At 48.1% G+C, this 21,741-nt stretch overlaps 1 protein-coding gene across 1 annotated transcript in view; it reads left to right on the top strand.

Annotated features, from left to right (window-relative positions):
- The window catches only part of LTBP2 (latent transforming growth factor beta binding protein 2), a 108,202-nt gene that overhangs the window by 26,722 nt on the left and 59,739 nt on the right, over positions 1-21,741 (top strand). The gene's annotated exons all lie outside the window — the stretch shown is intronic.

Here is a 21,741-nt window from a genome sequence, read left to right as displayed (position 1 = left end):
GATCCCGCACCAGCAGTGACTTTGACAGGCTTAGGGAAATCCACCAGGAGAATTCTCATCAGCCCTAGGGAAAAGTAGTCAGGGAGGTATCTTGGCACCTATATTGGATTTGCTCCTTAACCAGACCTAAGATCCTGAAGGCTGAGCTCTGGGAACATCCTAAGCAGGTTTGGTCAATACTTGGGTATCGAGGGGCCTGGAGGACAGTGCTAGGCAGGGAGGTATCTAGGAAGCTCGCAGCAGACCTCTCCCTTAAGCCTCAGCTGTGGGGAGGGGTTGCATGTGTACTAGCATGCCTTATCAACACCACTCCCCCCAACCCAAGGGCAGCTCAAGTGGGGGGAAACTTCCCTCTACTTCCCCCCACCAGCTGAGGTAATGGATCTGCTTTCCTTTCACCAGCCTGGTCTCTGCCTCTTCTTCTGGATCCTCCTCTCTGCACACTGCACCCCCCCACACCTTTTTACCCACTGTATTCATTTTCTAATCCTGCCATAGCAAATTATCACAAACTTGGCAGCTCAAAATAACACACATGTATTATCTTACATTTCTGTAGGTCTGAAATCTGACATGGCCCTCACTGGACTAAAATCAGGATGTCAGAGGCTGTGTTCCTCTTTGGAGGTTCCAGAGAAGACTCTCTTCTTATTCATTCTCAGGTCGTTGGCTGGATTCTGTTCCTTGCAGCGGTGGGACTGAGGTTCCCTTTGCTGGCTATCACCCACATGCTGTCCATCACCCACGTGCTGTCCCTTGGCTTGTGGCCCCCTCCTCCCTCTTCCAAGCCAGTAATGGCAGGTGGAATCCTCACTCCATGAATTTCTTTGTTGCCTTGCTCTTCTGTGGCGCCCCTCTCCCTGGCGATTCTGCTTCCCTTCCACTTCTAAGGGCCCTTGTGATTACATTGGGCCTGCTGTGATAATCCAGGATAATCTCCCTATTGAAGGGCAGCTACCTCATTAGCAACCTTAACGCCATCCACACTGATTCCCTTTTGCCATGTCATGTAACATGTTCCAAGGTGTAACACCAGGAGCTTAAGGTCACAGGTACCAATTGCACCTGCCCACTGCAGCCCTTCCCAACTGGGATCCTCTTTCTGAAATGTAATGGCTCCCCATAATCAAGGGCTTGCCACAAGGGAAGTCTTACATAATCTGGTCCCCCAATTCTTTCTGACATCTTGAAAGTCAACTGTCATCACTTGCTGCCCCATTCACCCCACTCCTGCCACACTGGGCAACTGCTTTCCTCAAACATGCCAGGGATGCTCCTACCTCAGGGCATTTGCAATTGCTTCCCCCACCCCACCCCTGACTTCACTGGCATATGCCTCCCCAGATATTCATATGACTTACTTCAGGCCTCTCTTTCTCAGAAAAGTCTTCCGAGTTTAGCTGATTTAAAGCTGTAGCCACCTCCAAACAGCCCTAGTCCACTACCCAGCTATTTTTCTCCATAGCACTTTCTTCTATATTTTACCTGATTATTTGATTTTTTTTGTTTTTCTTAGCCCAGTAAAATGTCAGATCCAGGAAGACCAGGATTTTTGTCCATTTTCTTCATTGATACATCTTCTGTCCCTCAAACACGACTCAGCCCAAGGTCTTGAGTGAATATGAGCTGAATCAATGGGCTTGACTCTAGTTTTGGTTTGCCAAGGTTGCCAGAATGCAATATACCATTTGGCTTTTACAAAGAGGATTTATCATGTTACAAATGTACAGTTCTAAGATCATGGGAATGCCCAAATTAAGGGATCAGCAAGAGGATACCTTTACTGAAGAAAGGCCGATGACATCCGGGGTTCCTCTGTCACATGGGAAGGCACATGGTGACATCTGCTGGTCCTTCACTCCCAGGTTGTGTTGCTTTCAGCTTCTGATTCCAGGGCTTTCTCTCTGAGCATCTGTAGAACCTTACTTGCTCCTCCAGGGACACCTCTCTGAGGTCTCTGTCCTGCAAGTCTACTCTTAATGCCTCCAGGGCATCTCTCTCTCTCTCTCTCTCTCTCTCAGGCTTGGTACCAGCTCTCTCCAAAAATGTCTCTGGGGCGGGCCACAGTGGCTCAGCAGGCAGAGGTCTCACCTGCCATGCTGGAGATCTGGGTTCGATTCCCGGTGCCTGCCCATGCAAAAAAATAAAAATAAAATAAATCTCTGGGTGTTTCCTTTCTCTCTCTGAAGGTCTCTGAGCTCTCTCAGCTTTTACTGTCTCTTTATCCTCTCACAAAGGACTCCAGTAAAGAGAATTAAGAGCCATCTTGAATGGGCTGGGTCACATCTCCATGGAAACAAACTAACCAAAAGGCCCTGCCCACAACAGGTCTGTACCTGCAAGCTGGATTAGAAGACCATGGCTTTTTGGGGTACATAAAAGTTTCAGACTTGCACAGCCCTCTCTACCCATTTGTTCTCCTTGACTTCTCACAGCTCTTGGCAGCAGGTTCCCGAGTGTTCTGTTCTATTGATGAGAGGTGAGGTAGCCTGTCCCCACTCCCACAGCCCAGCCCAGACTTGAGAGCCTGGGCCATCAGCCACTCTGCACCTTTGCTCTTGGCACTGGTGTAGCTCTTGCCCAAGGTCCCATCTTGAGCGATGAGTGCCAGGGAAACCTGTATTTGAACCCTCTACCTCAGAGCAGCTCCTTCCCAGCGCCTGATGCAGGACCCCAGCCTTGTTCCCACCAAGCGTTCTGCAGGCCCTGTGTCTCCACCTGGGCCCACTTGGCCCTTCCTTACGTGAGACCTTTAACCTGCCCTTGCGGAGAGTGAGCCCACAGGCTTCCCATGGGAATGCTGCCTCCCCGCCTCCTCCTGCGAGGCTGTGGGGCCTCTGCCTCTGGGTGGGTGGTTTCTACAAATCTCTTAGCTGATTGCTGCTGCAGGAGCTACTACTGGGAAGAACCCAGGCATCCCTTCCCGGGGAGCAAAGTTGTATGGGGAAGGCAGCCCAGAATGGTGATAAATGTTCTCAGAATGGTGATGCAAAATCAGAAGCTAGGTACCAGAGGAGAGGGCAGCAGGGAATCGACGGCCTGCGTGGTGAATCCAGTTTGGTAACTTGGAAATCTCCCAACACCAGCAACCAGGAGTCTGGGGATGGGGGAGCAGGGAGAATATGAGACAAGACTTCTTGCAGGGCTGCTGTGGACAAGATTCCCGAGATTATGAACCTAGGTTCAGGCTTGGCTGGCAGGAGGGAGGCCCTGCGGTGTTGGTATGGGGAGAGTGCAGACTGCTTCCTGGCTCGGGGCAGTGCTGGGCGCCCTGCCCAGTGGAGGAAGCGACGATGAGAGGGTTATGCCAGGAGGCAGCTCTAGTGTGTGTGTTGGGGAGGGGGGTGATGTTGGGTTTTTGGTATTAGCAGAATTAAATCCTGGTGCCCTCACGAACTAGTTATGCAAGTCTCTTCACCTCACTGGAACTTGGTCTTATGTTCTAAAATGGGAAAGTGAATGCTTGTTTCATAGGGTGATTGGGAGAATTAATTGAAATCATGTATGCAAAGTGGTAGGTGGGCTGTCTGGCACACAGTAGGTGCAATAACTCTTTCTCTACCTGTCTGCTCCCCATGCCTGTGTCAGATCAGTCAGGGTTACCCCTATTTGCCAAAATGGGTTTTTCTGCACTCCACTGCCTGGGTTTATAGATGGGGAAACTGAGGCAGGATGAAGGGAGGCAGCTGGCTACAGATTGACAGGTAATTCTGAGGAATCCTAGGTACCTGAGAGATCCTGACTCTGGGCCAGTCCAAAGACTTGCCCGGGCCCTCTGAGGCCAGCCCCTGCTCCAGCTACCTCCCACCCACCCACTCCTTTCCTCACTCTGGGCTTCTCCATGCTGCTGTGTGCCTTCTGCTCACTCCTTGGGCTAACACGACCCTCTAGTTGTCCTCGCTCCTCCTTATTCAAGCCCCTCAGGACCAAGGCAACTCCTGGTTCACCCAGGACATGCCAAGAAACCAACTCCTGTTAGGAGACCTTGGAGAAGTCCCTTACCCTTTCGGAGACTCGGTTTCCTCACTTTGTAAATTGGAGGGGTGGAGAGGAACATCTCTAAGGTTAAAAGCTAATGGTTCCAGATTCTGGCCTCCAGCTTGGCCATTTGTCCCAAGGTCATGACAAGGACATATGATGCCTTTCATCAGGGCAGGCTTTAGCTGTCCCTGACAGTCCAGCCTCTTTGGCGAGGCTGCAGGGATTAAGCAGCCTGCATCTTTCATGCTTTGTCACCCCCTTTCTTACGGCTGTTGAGTGGTGCCTCCTTGCTGGGTTGACTCACCCTTACAATCCTAGCTGAGTCAAGCTCTCTGGGGTACCCAGGAGATAAGTGCCTTTCTCTCTCTCATGGCTTTAGTGGTTTTTTGAACTTGATTTTACAATTCTGAGTCCCAAGCCTGCTCCCTGGGGGTTTTGGAAATTCCCCAATCCTTGGAACCTTAAAAAAGATTATTTGGGGTAGTTCAGTAGAGGAATGCTCACCTACCATGAAGGAGACCTGGGTTCAATTCAGGTCCATGCACAACCCTTCCCCCCTCCCCCAAATGAAGAATTATTTGGCATAGACTTAGAATCAGGAGACCCGATTTTGCTTCTAAGTTCTGCCACTAACTAGATTTGTGACCTTGGAAAGTCCCTTAACTTCTCTAAAACTTAATGTCCCCACCTGTAAAATAGGCAGGGTAATAATCACCTGATGTTGTAAGGATTAACTAAGATGATGTGTGTAAAATAGTACTCTGTAAACTGTAATGTGCCTTGCAAAAGCATGTCATTGTTACTTAGCTGTCCTACTTACATTGTGGGAGCTGTCATTGTTACTTAGGTGTTGGCTTGTGTGTTGTGTATGTGTGTGCAGGGGTTGCTTTCACGAAATGGCCCTTCAGTGAGGCACTCCCTGACCAGCTTCGTTAATACTGTAAGCCCACAGCTCAATCCCCTCATCTGGTTCACTTATTGCTTTCTAAAATAGAATATAACTTTCTCATTTGTTGTGTTTACTGTCTGTTTATTGTCTGTTTTCCCCCAGATACAATGTGAGCTCCTCAAGGTCAACTAACTTGTTTGTTCATTGATAGATCCTGAGCTGCTAGAACAGTGCCTGGCGTAGAGTCAGAACTCAATAAATACCCGCTGAATGAGTGTTCTGTCACAGCCCACAGCAGAGAAGCATGGGCTCTAGTCCATTCCCTTCTGAGCTGACACTCAGTCCATCCCCTGGTGTGTCATTGATCAGGAAGGGGTTCTTCCAACCCTGCCCATAGGGGTGCCTGTGCCCACCCTGTACTTCTTGTCCTTGGAGGGCTGAACCAGGGCAAGCTGAAGGTCAAGGCCTCTCTCCTGAGGGTGGCAAGAGGGTAGGCAGAGCAGGGCTTGGCAGCCCTTTAAGAATTCCAAGTGTTTGGTAAGGAGGCTGCAGCGGCTGTAAAGGAGTCTCCTCCCAGTTCCTTCTCTCAGGCCTTGGAAAAGCCCCCCATGAACCTTTGGGAATGTGGGTTTGGAAAAGGAAAGGCTCAGGGCGGAGCAGTCAGAGGGGAACATTCGTAGGCCTCCAGCCAGACTAAATGAACAGGGTTTCATTTTCCTAAGTCTGAAGTTGCAGAAGCCCTGCTGATGATTTTTGAGGAGAGTAAGAGGGGAGAAAAAAACCTGTATCTCAGCTCAGAATTCCCCTCCTGCTATCTGCGGAAAGTTCTGGCAATGTAGACAGGCCATGTGAAAGTTTGTAGAGGGTCACTCTACAATAAGCCCCTGTCAGCAGGCACATCCCTGCCCAAGAAGAGACCACTTGGAATGACTAACCGCATCTGAAGCCTTCCTTTCTAGCCTGATGGAGGAGGCAGGCTGAGGCTGTTCTGTGGCTGGACCTTTCAGCTGCTGGACAAAACCTGAGGCAATGCTCTTCACATCATATTCTCAGCAACTGGTGCCCTGAGAGTGGTGCAGTGCACAACCTGTGCAGCTGTATGTGGTGACCCTGGGCCTGGCTTCTTTCCAGAAGGGAGATGTATCCCATTTCTCCCACAAAGCATGCCACTGCAAGATAGAAGAAAAAGTTAATCCTCTCCAGCTGGGACTGGCTGCTGAGGTCCAGTCTTGGTTTCTCTGAAAGGGTAGCAGAGGGTTAATGTATACCTCCTCAACCTACACAAATACCCAAGACCCACAGAGCTCAGGGCCTACCTGTATTGTGACCCTGAGCCCAGTGGTCATGAGGAAGGGGGAGGGGGCAGCGTGCCTTCTCCCGTGCAGCACAGCCTGCAAGCCTCCTCCTTCTGCCATGCTCCGTCGGCCCAGTGCAGACACATCTGGGTCAGTGTGGAGGCTGAGCTCAGGTCTGTGGTGCTCAGAAGAGAATGGGATCCCGGGGCCTTCTACTACTTCTGCTCCCCACATAGACTAACTCAGGGGGTACAGATACCGTGGGTATCTGCTTCCTGCACACTTCCTCTCACTTTCCTCCCTTTCCTGTTTAAGCTTGAAAGTAGACATCTGGCCTGAGGCTCCCTGAAAGTTCTGATACAGGCTGAGGGGCTCCCTGTTCTACGATTCTCCCAAAGCTGTGAATAATCAGGGTCCTCTCAAAGCTGCTTCCACAGGGGGATTCCCTCGCAGCCCAGCCCCAGCCTTCCACAGCTCTCAGAAATGTGAGCTGTTTGCTTCCTATCTGTCCACAGCCCTCAGCTCAGTGGTGGTGGAGGCTGTCATCTTCTTTTTCCTTTTCTTCTTTGTCCTCTTCTCCTCCTTCATCATCATCATCGTCCACAGACCTGACTGCTCCCCTGCTGTGTTTCAGCTGTACTAGATGCTCTAACCTGCTCCTTTGCCTCCTTGTCCTCCCCAAAAGGGGACAGATGGGAAGGGGGTGTTGCACAGACGTCATTTTTCCAGTCATGTTGAGTCCTTGTGTCAACAGCCACTAGCAGTGGAGTGGCCAGGCTGCCCCTGCTGTGGGGATGGAGACAGAGAGGCAGGGAGACCCCCAGGGCTAATCACAGACCTGGTCCTAGCCCGAATGGTGTGCGTGGAGTTAGCGTTAGAGAGGTGGATGTCGGGGTCAGGACTGGGCAGAACTAGGGTTGTGGTTAAACATAGAGTGGTGGTTACGGTAAAATGAGAGGTTTAACTTTAATGTGGCAACAGGGTGAGGTTTTAACCTTAGGGTTGTGGTCAGGCCTGAATTAAAGTTATGCTAGAGTAGAATTTAGGACAGTGGGTTTTTTTGGAATGTGGTGCAGTTGTCGTTTTCACTGGCCTCTGTTGGGTAAGCAGGCCTAACTGTGCAAAGCACTCCACAGGCCCCACCTAATTTGGTTGGGGGGACAAATTGGCATAGTGGTAAGGCGCATGAGCCATGAGTCAGGCAGACCTCCGTTTCATCTGATTCCGTCGCTCACCAGCTGTTTGACATTGTGGGAGTTTCTTTACCGCCAGGAATCTCACGGTAAAGTGACAATAGTAATACTGCCTGCATGGGGTTGTGCAGAACAAAATAAAAGAAAGTGGATGAAGTGCTGAGGCACATAGTTAAATGCTCAATACTCAAAAACTAATATGTCTTATCTGTATCAGAGTTCCAGGAGGAAACGTGTCATTTTCAGGGGCGGCAGTTTAATAAAAGGCCTATTTACAAATATATGGGTGGGGTAGGAGGAAAACAACAAAGGATGATGGAATATCCCAGAAGCAGCAACGCAGGAAGGCCCTTAACCCCCACGACCTAAAGGGTCAAGAGCCAGTGGTTACTGGAACCTAGAGAGCAGTACTGCTGCAGGGGACAGCTGTGGCCTCTAAGTAGAGGAACTCAACGACTGCCACCCGCAGGGACCCATTGGGAGGGACCGAGAGGCTTGGTACCTGACTCACTCTCTTCCTGCCCTCTGACCTCCTGCTGGGGCCCCCATGGGGACTGGAAGGCCCAGGGTTTGGGAGCCCATTGATGCTGTCCATGCTGGTCAGCTCCTGGGACTCAGAGTGGGGTGGAAAAGGGTTTGCAGGGCCAAGAGGCAGATCTCTCACGATGACCCTACTACAAGACTACCCCATTTCCCCTGCTTCACAATGAGGAAACTGAGAGTAAGGGCGAGCCCAGCCCAACGCTGCTCACCCCCCAGAGCCTGTGCTCTCAACCATTTTGCTAGCCAGCGATGAGAGCAGGTGAGCATAGCAAGCACAGGAAGGGGCAGGCTTTGGCTTGGTTGCTGCTCAGGACCAGGTCAGGCAAGGCATCTAGTGTCTTTCCAGAAAAACCCAGAGTCCATGTTCCCTGCAGCCTCGGGTTGGAAGTGGGGGGAGCTGGGTGGGCTTGTTAAAATGTTAATGTATGCAGTTTCCAGCATCTGGCTTAGAAGAAGAAAAAAAGATCAGCAACAACAAACATTTTAAGCTTGTAGTTATACTACTCATAGCATATAACTGATCTAAATTCTCTAAGATTTCTGTTGAACTGATGAAACAAGAAAGAAATGGAAAGGCAGTCAAAGCTCTTTTTCAGATGCCCCAGGGAAAGCCCTGCCCATCCGGCTGCTTTGTACAGAGCTCTGGCTACTCAATGAAAGTCACTCTGTGCAGTGTGTGTGTGCATGTGTGTGTGTGTGTGTGTGTGTGTGTGCGTGTGTGAGATGGGGCGTGGGTACAAGGCTATGCCGAGCATGCCTCAAAAAATATAATGGAGATTTTTCAGGCCCCGTGAATTCTCTTTTTGAGCTCAAGGTTTTCAAAAATAGATTAGATTTCATTCCTTGTCAGGATGTAGAGGAAGTTTCTGATTTATGAGTCCAGTTGTTTTTCCAGTTATGCAATCTTTAAATCTGCCACCAGCTAATTTGCCCCTGTCAGAAAAGGCAGTGAGCTGCCCAGGTGAAAATTACTTTACCAAAGTGAAGTGCTGCTATGATAACAGTAATTAGAAAGTGACACTGAAGCTAACAGTTTTTCCCACTTGTGGCCCCAAACCAATGTCTCTGCATCCTCCTTATCCATGCACATGCACACTTGTGCACACCCCATCTCTGCAGAGGTGCTAAGAGGGAAGATTGGAACTTTGAAGGATAATTTCCTAGAAAAGGATTAGGAAGGGAAGGTGGGATAAATGTGAAGTTGTCTGATGACCTTGGTTATAAGATAGGCTGCTTAGGACCCCAGAGGGGCGTGTGTGCGTGCGTGTGTTCATCCATCTGTCTGTCTGCCTGCCTATGACATGGTTAAGATTGCCAAATGATTTCCAATAATGAAATGTGAAAACACATAGTTCTTTTGTTAGCCACATAGCTGTGGTTTTGTGTTCGTGATTCATTGTGGAAGTGAGTAGCTATGACAGGCATTTTGTGGGTTTTTTCCTTCTTATTTCTCCTAAAAAAATATTTGTGAAAGGTCTAAAACTCAAGGAAGCTGAGTGCTTTCTGAAAAGAAAAATCCCCCTCCCTTGCGAGACAAAGGTTACAAATCAAAAGCTCTGGAGCTACTACATGTCTGCTTCCAATCAGAGCTGACACGCCTCTCCCTCCCGGACCCTTGGCCACCCACACGGTACTGCAGGGAAGTGAGATCCTGTTGAGATCCCCCCACCCCCAGGGTCCCTTCTTTGGGGGAGAAATTGATTTCATAATTCTTTCTTTTTTTGATGCTTTTGTGTCCAGGTCAGAGCACCTACAGGAGGCAGTAGTGCCAGAGGGAGGAATTGTGAAATAATTTAAGTCTTATAGTCAGATAGGTTTGAATCTCAGCTCTTCCCCTTCACAGCTGCCTAGAGAAAGTCATGTAAGCTCACTGAGCCTCAGTTTTCTCATCTGTAGGATGGGAATGAGATCCCTATCTTACAGAATTGCCAGGAGGATTTACTGACACCTGTGGAAGCACCCGGCCCCTTTTAGGTCTTCTAGGAAGGGCTAACCCACTGTCGTTTATTTCTTGACTCTAGGGTTAGCTGAGCCTTTTGTTTGAATCAGAAAAGCACAGCAGTTTGCCCTGACCGCTTGAAGGCTTTTCTGGCTCTTGTGAGGTTTTCTGCCAAGGGTGAGCAGCCCGGTGGGGAATGGCACCCTCCAAAGGCAGACAGACTTTAGGCCTTGAAAACGGCCCCCACTCATCTCACAGAGGGTGGAGCGGGTGGGGATGTGCACGTGTGAACCCAGACAGGTTGACAGCTTCCCTGTGCTTCTGTGAAATGGGGTCTGATAACTACTCTATCGTTATGATAGTTGCAGTAACCAAGTAAGGTAACAAATGTGAAGAGCCTGACAAAAAAAAATATATGAAGTGTCTATAGCAGATGTCTGGCTCATAATAGGTTGATCATTGATGAATGAAGACTTCCCTGATTGGAGTTCTAGTTCCCATAGGAGTCTCCTTTTGTTTATGATCCGAGGGTAGATTTCCAGCCTGGAGGAAGACCAGACCCACTGCAGGCTACTGGAACTACGTCCAGCCCTGGGGGGGCTGCATTGTCTACATGGGCTTGTCTGGACAGGTCTTAAGAGTGGAGTGAGCTCATCTGGAGTCAGAAATCTGTGTTTGCAGTGGATAAAGCAGGCCTGCTAAGCTCGGGGCGGGGAGGGGGGCAAGGGGGGTGGGGGTGTGCATGTGCGCCTAGGGGGATGTATTATGGGCAGGAGTGCCAGAGACTACAAGCTGGGGGCTCAGGGGTTCAGGAGATGGGAGTGTGGCCAAGTTGGTGGTAGTGAGATGCCCCATATACCAGGCTCTCCATGGCTTTGGGAATTGGTCCTCACTCAATCCCCTCAGCCTCAAGTCCTCTGCTCTCCCTCCTCCCCTTCTTACTTCTCCCCCTTCCCTACTCCCCCTTCCTATTCCTTCTCCTGAGCTTCTGTAATGCTTGCCAGGTGCCAAAGGCCCTGACTTGTATCTTCATTCCCTTTTAATGGCTTTGCCTCTCCACCCACTTCTTTTTTTAATACATTTCATTAAAACTCATACAGTGCCACCTTAGCTGCTGGGGTGAGAGTGTGCCAGTGGTGAAAGATATGTGATGAGTTTAGAGTCCAACAGACCTGGGGTTGAATTCTGAGTTTTGCTGCTCATGAGACGTGAGCTTGCACCAGCTATGGGAATGCTGACACAGCAAACCCTACCTCTCAGGTTGTTGGGGAAAGTGTATATGATGCTTAGGCTGTGCTCAGTAAGTGGGCTGTGTGGGCAGCACTGTGGTTCCAGAAACTCCACTGCCTCACCCACGCTGCTACCCCTTTGCGACCACAGAGACCCAAAGGAAGAGACACAGCTGGACAAGTCTCCCCATGGGCTGATCTCCGCCCCTCATCTCAGCTGGCTTCCTGTCCTTGGACTTGGGCAGGAGCAGCCCTCTTCAGCACAAGCAGACATGTCCAGATCCCATAGCGATGGGAGACCCAGACTTGATCTGGTCTCCAGCAGCGTGTTCCCTGAACCTCCCCGAGTGTTTACCCCCACAGGAACCGATGCTGGGAGGGGATCCCCTCCAATTAGCTCCCTTAGCATCCTTCCCCCAAGACACATTCCAAGGAATAAACCAGGTATAATAACCTTCTCATTATGTGATGCTCACACTTCCTATTCCCTCCTCTGCTGTTCACTCAGTGTGTCCTATGTGGATTTTCAGTCCAGTTAGAAGAAAGGATGCTCATGAGAGGGGTTATCTCTGAGTCAGGTATCCAATGAGGCTCTAGTTCAGGCTCAGCCATGAAGCCCACCTTCCTTCCTTCTTTCCTTCTTTTTTCCTTCAACAAGACTGTGTTACCTACAGAGCATGGGGCCAAGTGCAGAGAGCATTAGATGACTCAGAGCCAGGACTTGCCTCTGAGAACATGACTCCAGCTGCAGTGATCAGCCATCCAAAGTAGCTGAAGCACACCCAGCCCAGGGGAAGACTCTGTGAGTGGTCCAGGCATGTGCTTGGTAGCAAGAGCATTCCTGGCCGGGGTGGTGAGGGTGGTGAGGACAGGCAGGGAGCCTCCAGGGAGGAGTTCTCTGTGATGTCTCCCTTCTAGTCTAGCCTCATGCTGTTCCCAGAGCACCTTTCTAAAATATTCCTATTTTTTACCTTGTTAATTACTGGTAAAAATACCTCCTTTCAAGCACTCCCTTTTAGGCTCTTGGTCAGGGAGGCCTTTTACGGCACAGCCACCAAGTATAGTTCTCAAGCCACAATATAGTGGAGAGATTTGGAGTGCAGACCCTGGAGCCAGAATAGCTGCAGGAGATCTGTGCTTGATTCCCAGATATGCTCGTCATTGGCTCTGTAACCTTGGACAAGTTACCCAGCTTCTCTGTGCCCCGCCTGTAAAATGGGAGCAATAATAATACCTACCTCCGAGGTTATTGTGTTGATTAAATGACTTAATATATGTAAAGTATTGAGAACAGTGCCTGGCAGATGATAAGCCCTATGCTAATATTTGCTATTATTATTATTATTATGGGCTCTTCCCATTTTCTGTTTAACCAGACAGGCCCCGTTACCCCACCGCCAACACATGCCTGTGTTTGTCCCTTTGTACTCAGGTTTGTCTGTGCCTTTGCACCCAGGGCCCTCTGTGCCTGAGGTTCTCTGCGCCCCACCCCTTCCTCCAGCTCACATCACACAGTATCTGGGAAGCTTTTCCCAAGCATCCAGCCCCAGGGCCATGCCTGCCTAGGGAGGCTTGACTCATCTTGGCTGGACAGCTCACCTGGCCCCTACACCTGGCACCTGCTCCTCTCCTGCTTTCCCGCTCTTGGATTGTTATGAAACGTTCCCATGCAGGGTCTTGTCCCAGGGCCACCGTGCATGGGTGCACATGCTGTGCACTGCACCAGGGTGCCAGCTGGGGAATGAATTGGGCAAGAATCTAGCCTGCGCTCTGCTCACTGAGTCCATGCTACAGCAGCCTGAAGGAGGTGGGGTAACTTTTGTAAATGAGCTGCCAAGAGGGGCCCCTATTCTAACTCCCATGAAAGCACCAGATCTGCCAGGCCTTCCTCCAGCCCCTAACTCATCCTTGGGATTGTGAGTTCTCAGCTGTAAAGCCTTTCTCACAGTGCCTACGTGGGATCTTGTGCCTAACAGGCGCTCATTAGGGCGCCTTGGAAGTGATTGAATGATGGATTAATGAAATCCGGGTTCCCCACCAACTGGCAAATCTTCTTGAGGGAACTTGGAACCTAAGGCTTCAGACAGCCCACAGGCAGTGGTAGGTTGTGGGGTGGGGCCCAGCCCCAGTTGGGGAAATGGCTCCAGTGAGGTGGGAGAGCTGGGCTCTGCCATGGAGAAGTTCCAGATTCAATGGGGTAAATATTTGAGGGGCAGCAGTTGTATGCCCAGCCCTGGGACGATTCCATGGAGGATATAAAGAGGGGGAGCCCCTGCACCTGTCCCCCTGGGGGTCTGTGAACCTGGAGGAGCTGCAGACTTGGGATGGTCCTGCCCAGCCCAGAAGGAGGTGGAGGTGCTCTTGGGTGGGTGGGTGGAGGCTCTTTTTACTGGCAGAAGGGAGAGAGCTCTTGCCCCAGCAGTGCAGCCCTTGGGCAGGCTAGGTAGAAAATGAACCCCTCAGTGCTATGTTCTCCTCTGCCTCTGTCCCCTGGGGGGCCCCAGGTGTGATGCTGGTGCCTGGGCAGCCTGTGCTGGCTCTCCTGCCCTGCTTTCTGGCCCAGCCAGGAGAGAAGAGAGGCAATGCGAGGAGCAAGGGCTTGGCAGCTGAACGCTGGGCAGGCCGTCCAGTGGAAAAGTGTACGCAGCAGCCAAGGCATGAGGGGGCTGGAGGGTGGAGACGGATGGGGCCCAGAGGAGCTTCCAGACCCTCCTGGGACTGAGGCGGGACGCACTTCAGGGCTCACTTCCTGATGTGGGGATCAGGCCTCAGGCCAGAGTTGGGTGCACTGCAGACCTGCCCGGACACCCAGAGCCTCCCAATGCTTCTTAATTAATCACCTGCAAGGAAACAGGAACTCTGTGTTCCCTCCCTAGCTGGCTGGGAAAGCAGCGCCAATGGCAGTTCTGGGCAGGAGAGACTTCCCCAGGATCCTGCCCCCTCCCCACCCTCCAGCCTGGCAGAGGCATCCCCTGGGGTCTTTTTCCAGCTTTCGCAAACCTGGGTGTGGCCACGAAAAGAGCTAGAGGCGCAGAGCTACTGAGCAGGGCAGGGGATGTGACTCACAGGCTGCGGGGTGGGGCCGCCTCAGGCTGACCAGTGAGGGTCGGTGGGGGGTGGGGAAGGGGCGAGAACCAGTGGAGCAGAAGCAGGACTGGTCTTGAGATCTGGGGAGGGCTCGCTCTCAGCCCCTGCAGGGAGGGTGGGAGCACTGACAATGCCTCGTCAGTGTGCCTGGCGGCAGGTGGTGCCCGGTTCCAACCGGGCGCAGTGGTGTATGCCACTCCTTCCTCCCTTGTCTCTCAGAAGTCATGAGCCCAGCACAAAACAAAACAAAACAAAGCCTCCCTGAGCAGGAACGCCTCTGCTTCATCCCTGACTTGCAGGAATACAACCTGAGAGATTCCAGTGACAGGGAGCTTCCTTGTCTTGCCAGGGGTCACCACACTACTCGTCAGCTCTGGTTCTTCAGAAATCCTTCCTTGGACTGTACTGAGACCTGCTCCCCTGTGACTCCTGCCGCTGTCCTTTAGAAAGCCAGTCTTCTTCCTATACCACAGCCCTGCTAACATCTGATGACAGATAAGGCGATTTGGGGTCAAGGCTACAAGACTTAGGATGTTGCCTGATTTCCACCCCCCCACCCACCAAGACAGTCTGGGAAGCCTTCAAGGGAAAAGCCAATGCAGTGTGAGTAGGCAAGGGAACCTTCTAATCACAGTTAGAGGCCAAGGTAGACTTTCTGGGCTCATATCCCAGCTCCCCCATGCTCTATATCTGGGCTGTCCAATATGGTAGCCGCTAGCTACATGTGGCTATTTGCATTTAATTTAGCGTAAAATTCAGTCCCTTGTCCACACCATCCTCACTTCCAAGTGCTCAAAAGCCAGCATTTCCATCATCACATAACGTTCTACTGGACAGCATAATTTTAATTGAATGACCTTATTTGATTTCTCTGTGCCTTTGTACCTAGCCCCAAAAGTTGTTGCAAAGATGGAATGACATAATGCAAATATAGCAGTTAACACCCAGTTCTTAGCTTAGAATTAGTGTTCCATTAGATGTTTATTATTGTCTAGCACAGATGAGGCAGGGCTGAAGAGCCCTTCCTCACAGTGACACCAGGGGACCCACCAAACTGGCAGATCTGAGAGTGACAGCCACTCAGTCTTAGCCCAGATACAGGGGTTGCCTGGGTCTCACCTGCTCAGCCCCCAGTCATCCCCCAAGCTATCATCACCTGGCATCAGCTGCCCTCTGGCCCTGTGCTGAGGGCACAGTGTCCCCTTATCCTTACCCTCCAGGGCTGGGTGCCTCCTTGCTCCCCACTGACCTTGGGCTTCCCCTGACCTTGCCAGAACCCAGATCTTCAGGAGGAACTGAGCCACTTGGGAGGTGCCAAGGGGTGCAGACCTTGCCCGAGCTAGGCCTGCTAGAGGAAGAGATAACTAGCAGGAATTGGAAGAAGTAGACTCTGTGCCTTTTGAACAGGAACAGAGAGAGAGTCCTGGAAATGCTCTCCTCTCTTGGTGCTTTTTTCCTTATTTTCCACCTACCTCTCTGGTTGCTATTTTTCAGATGCCTTCGTAGACTTTTCCTCCACCTTCCCCTTAAGGGTTGGAGTTCCCCAGAGCCTATCCTCAGCTATTCTTTAGTCTCTTTACTACTCTATTTCTTAAAGTGTTTAGGTGTCAGAACACTTGGCAGTCATAAGAAATACCACAAACTATCATTATAGTCAATTCCCTGATTAGAGCTGGGAATAACTTTATTAGCAGAAACTATGGCAGTCATCTGTGTGCGCAAATTAAAAACCCAGCCACAGTCGCATGCATGTATCCATGAAAAGAACAAGCTGTGGGACAGCACACAGTGGGCTGTTGCCACATTTTTCTGTTAATATTCAATTACTGCTTGTTCGTTTGTTTTATCATATGCTAGCAGGCAAGTGGTAGCTGGCGCCAGAGGTTGGAGGACAATTTATGGAAGCAAACCTTCAAACTGAAACATTTCTATTCATTAACACATTTTTCCCTCTTTAAATTGGGAAGTGCTTAGCAGAGTTAATGCCTCAGTCCAGCCTGAACCCTGAACCATAGTTTGTTCTGCAGACTCTTCTGGAGAGATATTACCCACCCCCTTAATTCTGTAACCACCACCCCTACACCTAAGAGTCCCCTGACTGCGTCTGCAGCCCTATCTCTATTCTGAGTTCTGGACTCATACACCCATCTGCCTCCAAGGTGTTTCTGTCTTGAGGCCCCACAGGCATATCACACTCAACATGTCCAAAACGGAGCCTGTCATCTACTTTTTGGGTCTCTGATATTGAAATCTGGGCTCCCAGAACTCCCTCCATCCAGTTGTTCAAGCCATAGCTGGGTATTATCTATGCCTCTAGCTCTTAAATGTCTCTTGAATCCATACCCTCTTCTTGGTTCCATCCTTGGATGGGGCATTGACCACTGCTTGCCTAGACCACAGCCAAAACCTTCCAGCTGGCCTCCAGCCTTCCCCTCTCTTGTGCATCTGCCACCAGCTAATCTTTCATCAGAATAATCATTTTTAAATGCCCATCCCATCATATCCCAGACCCACCTAAAGACCACAGGTGTCTCAAGTCTAATCCATGCTTCCTTGGAATCCCAACGCCTCTGCTAGAGCACTTTTGTCCAGCTTCCATCTGAACTCATTCAGGGTAGAGAGGGTCTTTGCCATCTTTGAGCCCCAGTGCCTGGTGTGTGGCAGGCTTTTCTTAAATGAGTGGCAGATGGGTTGATCGTTGGAGCGTGTCATTTCCCTAAATCTCTAGGGACTCCTCTTTACCCATTCGATAAAGCCTAGATGCCTCCCCCTGATATTTCAGCCCCTCCACCATATGGGTCTGTATGTATTCTTCTTTAATCCCTCATATCCTCAATGTTCTCTTCTGTAAAGTGGCGATAAAGAAATGACAAGTCATGGGGTAGCTTCGAGATGAAGTTGCCTGTTTTTGTAACTTGGCTTCTCCACTTCAGCAAGATAAATACATAACATGCTTACACCTCCATGCTCTCAATTATAAAATAGGGATAGCAAGTATCTAACACTTGTTATGGAGATAATACGCTAGTGTGTGTCGTGTGTGTGTCATGCATTCTTGGCAAGGGGCCTGGCATGGTATAAACATTCATAGAATTGTAGTATCAGTTTATTGCCCATCCATCCACTTCCCACTCCCTGACCACTTTATTAATTTGTAGCGTACCCTTCCGGGGTTGCATTATGAATGTGCAAATAAATGCCACACGTTCTCCTTATTGTTCCTATTTTTACACAAAAGGTTACATGCCCTACAAAAGAGTTGACTAACTTTTCCCATCAAAGGCCAGATAGTAAATATTTTAGGCTTTGCGGGCCATGTGGTCTCTGTTACAACTACTCAACTTTGACATTGCAGGGTGAAAGCAGCCAGAGACAATGAGTGTGGCTGTGTTCCAGTTCAACTTTATTTATGGAAACTGAAATTTGAATTTCATATCATTATCTTGTGTCACGAGATATTATCCCTTTGATTTTTTCCCGACCATTTAAAAATGTAAAAACCATTCATAGCTCACAGGCTGCACCAAAAGATGTAGCAGCAGGCTGGATTGGGGCTGTTTTTTTTCTGTTGTTATTTTTCACTTTACAATATATTTGGGGGATCTTTCCCTATCTGTGTATAAAGAGATGCTTCATTCTGTTTTGAGGGCATTTTACTCTATTTTGTGAATGTTTCCTCGTTTGTTTAACCAACCCTCCACTGGGGGATATTTAGGTGGTTTGCAATCTTTACAAAATATTTTGCTTATGCAAAGTAGTGCTGCTATGAATAATCTCGTTTATACGTCATTTTGGGCATTGACAAGTATCTAAAGTCAAGTACCCCAGAGGTGGAAGCAGAGACAAGGATTTAGGTGTATGTGAGATTTACTGGGCAAGTGCTCTTAGGAGAAATTTGAAAGGAAAGGAGGGAAACAGAATGGGGAAGTAAATGGGACCAAGCCATGATGTGATCTCGGGTATACCATGCCTTAGCCTAACTGGGAGTGGAGCTTAACCCCATTGCAGAGTTGCCTCTTTTTGAGGCTATGGGGCCAGGTTAGTTCCCATGACTAAGGACAGATCTCAGAAGTCAAAGTGGCCTTTAGCCACCAGACTTGCAGCAGCTGGGTGGTGCTGGGATGTGGGTGAGGCAACAGCACCAGCGACCACAGCAAGTTTACCTGCAGGACAGCCTTGGAGGTGGAACTGCTAGGTTCAAGTGTAGCTGTATTGGAATTACATGGATGTTGCCAAGTTGTTCTCCAGAAGTGTTGTATCAATTTATATTCCTCTAACAGCATAGGAGTGACCCCTATTTCTGTACCATCTCTCTCAACAAGCATTTTATTGAATTTGGGGGGCTTTGCTAATGTAATGGGTAAAAAAAATGCTATCTCAGAGTAGTCTTCATTTGCAGATCTCATAATGAAAAAAGTTGAGCATATTTTCATGTGTTTAAGAAACGTGTATTTCTTTCTTTCTTTTTTTTTTCTGTGATCTATTTCTTCAGATCCTTTGCTGATTTTTCTGTTAGGGCTATTGGTTTCTGTCTTTTCCATTTCTAGGAGCTCTTTATATATTAGGAGATTGGTCCTTGTCTGTGATATGAGTTGCAAATATTTTCTCATTTTGTCATATGTCTTTTTATATTAAGATAGTTCTAACCAAACAGAGATTTTTTTAATCAAAGGGTTATTTAGATAAGTCATTTACAAAATGATTGGTTTGTAAAACACCTAAGGGGATACTGCCTCCTGGTAGGCACTGAATTGGGTGCTAATTCCTCCCCCGGCCCCACTTCCATTCTGTGCTTCCTTAAACATGGCTCATGTTTACCACCTCTGTGCATTTTCTTATGTTAGTTTTTCTACCTGGAATCTCTTCTTTCTCATTTTGGATTATTAAAATCCTACTTGTCCCTTAACCACTAATTCAAATATCACTAAAGATTTTCTAGGGTCCTTCTCCTAGATATGGTCTTTCTTCTTCTTCTTTTTTTTTTTTTTTTTCCTTTGGTATGGACAGGCACTGGGAATCGAACCCGGGTGTCCGGCATGGCAGGCAAGAACTCTGCCTGCTGAGCCACTGTGGCCGGCAATATGGTCTTTCTTACAAGTGAACTTCTCTACCTCCACTGGCCACCACAGTCCAGCTTGAGTTCCAGCTATTTGCACACATTTACCATGCTTTTTCTGAGCCCTAGTTTCCCTGTGTATAAAATAGAGTTGCTGTGAAAAACAAAGATTTTTTTATTACCAAATAAGACGTGTCTTAGTTTTCCAGGGCTGCTATGACAATTACCTCATGCTCGTTGGCTAAACAACAGGAATTTGTTGTTTCATGGTTTCAGAGGCTTGAAGTCCCAAATTAAGGCCATACTTTTTCTGTAGCATTCTGGTGTTGGCTTGACACAATCCTCGGGGTTCCTTTGCTTACATCTCTGCTTCCCATCACATGGTGAGCTTTTTCTCCATTTGTCTGTTCTCTTAATTGCTGCTGTCTTCAGCCTTCTCTCTATAAAGCCTCCATTAATAGAGAGTAAGCTCCACCCTGATTTAATTTGGCCACACCTAAATAGGATTTTAGAAGATCCCGTTCACAAATGTGTCCATACCTTATCTGATAATACATCTTCAAAGGGTTCTGCTTTCAAATGGGTTCAGACCCATTGACCATGGATTAAGATTTAAAACATAACTTTTGGGGTGTATGAGTCAATCTCCCACAATATATGTTTAGTATATAATGTTTAAAAGAGTAGTTATACACACACAGGCACTCATTCCTAAGGGTTAGCCACTGTTTATAGATCTTTCCAGACCTTTCCTATGTCTGTATAAACATACAGGGAGAAAGAGAGAGAGAAGTTTTCCTTAAAACACAACACTAGAATTGCACTATTTATTTCTGCAACTTTCTTTATTTACTCAACAAAATGACATGGACAAGATGATGTATTTAAAGCCCCCAGTTCAGTGCTCAGTAAATGGAGCTCTAACTATTCTGTGCACCATGTAATGATGTTTTTAAACTTTCTGTTAGCAGCAGAACCCCTTTTAAACAAAATAACATTTGGAAGCCTAATTTATAAATTAAAGTGGGGCTGCCAGGCTAGGGTGAAAGCGGATAGGGTGTGGACCTAGATCCTCTCACCCACTTATCTACCCACCACTGTTTGAAAACCAAAGCACTGGGCAGGTTGTGGTGCACCATGCACATTTAACCGAGTGCCATCATTAGGACACGCGTTCTGCAGGCTGTTTACACCTGACTCTGAAGTTCTCAGTCAGCTGGGATGGGATTTTTTTCTCCCCAAGCTGGTTGAAAGAGCCCCAGAGTCTTGAAGGATCACGTGAACCAGTGGCTCCCAAACCCCAACCTTTGCATGGAATGGAATTTGCATTGGTCCATGAAGACATGAGGAAAATTAAGCCAGTGTGGTAAGATTTCCATAAAGTTGAGCTTGTTCAAATGTTTTTCTTTGGGGCATTGCAATGTCTTTTCTTTCATGAAATTATGATGAGAATAGTTGGTAGTCATGTGTATATTTTGTTTCAAAATTTTACTGACTCATGAAATCCAACAGTCCAGAGACTGCTGTTCTGTTCCATCTTGGCAGCTTTGCCAGGACGAGCCTGAAACAATCCCAGAGAGATAGCAAGTTCTTTTCTTATGCTGGGCTAGTTTGGAGAATTCTGTCCTTTGATGAATTTTCAGCAGCTCCTCTAAGGCTAGTAGTAGTGGACAGAGCCTCACCACAGGGGATGTTGTTCATGAAAGTCACCTTTTAATTGATGTTCTTGCCTGCCTCTGGTGCCACCCCTCTACTGTCCTTCAGGGGGCACTGCTCCTTTGGGACACTCTCTTTTGTGTGTGTGTGTGTGTGTGTGTGTGTGTGTGTGTGTGTGTGTGTTTTATTAATTAAAAAAAAATTAACTAACACAACATTTAGAAATCATTCCATTCTACATATGCAATCAGTAATTCTTGATATCATCACATAGATGTATGATCATCATTTCTTAGTACATTTGCATCGATTTAGAAAAAGAAATAGCAAGACAACAGAAAAAGAAATAAAATGATAATATAGAGAAAAAAATAAAAATAAAAAATAAAAAAAATATATAAAAAAAAACTATAACTCAGATGCAGCTTCATTCAGTGTTTTAACATAATTACATTACAATTAGGTAGTATTGTGCTGTCCATTTTTGAGTTTTTGTATCCAGTCCTGTTGCACAGTCTGTATCCCTTCAGCTCCAATTACCCATTATCTTACCCTATTTCTAACTCCTGATGGTCTCTGTTACCAATGACATATTCCAAGTTTATTCTCTAATGTCGGTTCACATCAGTGGGACCATACAGTACTTGTCCTTTAGTTTTTGGCTAGTCTCACTCAGCATAATGTTCTCTAGGTCCATCCATGTTATTACATGCTTCATAAGTTTATTCTGTCTTAAAGCTGCATAATATTCCATCGTATGTATATGCCACAGTTTGTTTAGCCACTCGTCTGTTGATGGACATTTTGGCTGTTTCCATCTCTTTGCAATTGTAAATAATGCTGCTATAAACATTGGTGTGCAAATGTCCATTT

This window comes from Tamandua tetradactyla, chromosome 12 (assembly GCF_023851605.1).
Source record: "Tamandua tetradactyla isolate mTamTet1 chromosome 12, mTamTet1.pri, whole genome shotgun sequence".
In the NCBI taxonomy this organism is placed as follows: Eukaryota; Metazoa; Chordata; class Mammalia; order Pilosa; family Myrmecophagidae; genus Tamandua; species Tamandua tetradactyla.
Note: the sequence above shows the minus strand (reverse complement) of the source record. Positions and strands in the feature narration are given on the sequence as shown.